Source organism: Corapipo altera, unplaced genomic scaffold (genome assembly GCF_003945725.1).
Source record: "Corapipo altera isolate COAL_440 unplaced genomic scaffold, ASM394572v1 60, whole genome shotgun sequence".
NCBI classification, from domain to species: domain Eukaryota; kingdom Metazoa; phylum Chordata; class Aves; order Passeriformes; family Pipridae; genus Corapipo; species Corapipo altera.
In genome coordinates, this window is record NW_020884912.1 from 3,831,181 (window position 1) to 3,832,846 (window position 1,666).

A 1,666-nucleotide genomic window follows, 5' to 3' on the forward strand; every position below is an offset into this window, starting at 1 on the left:
CATTACATTTTCAGACATTTTTCATGAAAGTATCCTTTCACTAAGATATCCAGCGCCATGAAAATTAACCTTAAGATAAACACATTTTGATAGGGATGCATTGGACATAGAAAAGGGAGTTTGCAATCATGTGGGGGAATAGGGAAAAAGTCCTAAGAAACTGAAATATCACCTTGCACATGGAATTGGTAGGTATCCAGTAAGGTGGTGGTGAAGCTGCAGGGTGTTTCATACAACAGTGCTGTAACTCCTTCACAAACAGACTGTGCAAGGAAAGGCTCCAAGGAAAAATGTGTCCCACTGCAGTTGTAAAGGACTCGAGTATTTAGAAGAAATCCAGGGAGACAACACTCAGCTGAGGATGGATTAGCCATGAGGGTTGTTGTATCTACGCCACCAAAACAATGTTGTTTCTATGTGGCTGTGACTGGTATTAGATAAAGAAGATTTTGGTAGCTTAGGTTTCTTAATTTAACATTTACATAGCCAAGAGTGAGGAAAGAAACACAATATGGTGCAATTTATTATTAAAAACCACAGCAAGGTATTCGGTTTTGGGGGAGCTATCCTTTATCTTCCTGTCACTTAATCCTTACCCTTATTAGTTCCTCTTCCCACAGTCACGTTTCCCCTCTAGCTCAAGGACGTGATTTTCGGCACAAGTTTCAGCTATGCTGCTGATTTTACACTAACTAGACTATGCTTGGTTTCTGGTGTTACTCTGCCTCTTTCTGTCACTACAGAGCTCCCTGCCAGAGAGAGAAACTATTGTTTGCAATACTTGACCATGAAGTTATGACCACAAAGGGGCCACAAAGATGCTCAGAGGGCTGCAGCACCTCTCCTTTGCAGACAGGGAGCTGGGGTTGTTAAGCCTGGAGAACAGAACACTCCAGGGAGACCTTAGAGCAGCTATCCAATTCCTAAAGGAGGCCTACAAGAGAGCTGGAGAGCGGCTTTTGACAAGGGAATGCAATGATAAGACCAGGGGGAATGGCTTCAAAGTGAAAGAGGGTTGGTTTAGATTAGATATTAGGGAGAAATTCTTTACTGTGAGGGTGGTGAGGCACTGGAACAGGTTGCCTGGAGAAGCTGTGCATGCCTCATCCCTAGAAGTGTTCAAGGCCAGGTAGGATAGGGCTTTGAGCAACTTGGCCTACTGGAAGGTGTCCCTGCTGAAGGCAGGGTCTTCGAAACTTGATGGTCTTTAAGATTGCTTCCAACCCAAACAAATCTATGATTCTATGACCTTGGCTTGCAGGACACAGTAGTTGATTTTGAGGGAAATTCTGCTGGTAGGAACAGGATTTGAGGGGGAAATGCCAGAACTTGTCCACTTGGGAACCTACACAACATCATGGTCATTTGGGCAAAAGTCTTCATTGTGGCAACAACTTTGTGTCTCTTTTTATTTCCAAAAGTTTTTCTACACCTTTTATTCATACCTGTCTCAAATGTCTTCTCCAAGAAGGGGCCAGCAATTATTCTTAAAAACAGGAACTAAGCAATCTTTTCTCTCTCCCTCTGTCTTCTTTTTAAAAAGATCAGGGAAGAAAGACAGTCTTTTTCCTCCTCTTGTAGGAAAGGCATTGTTCACCCAGGGAATAGAACACCTGTGGTCATTTGATTCTTCAGCCCTAGGGGAGGTATAAAATGCATATTTCCC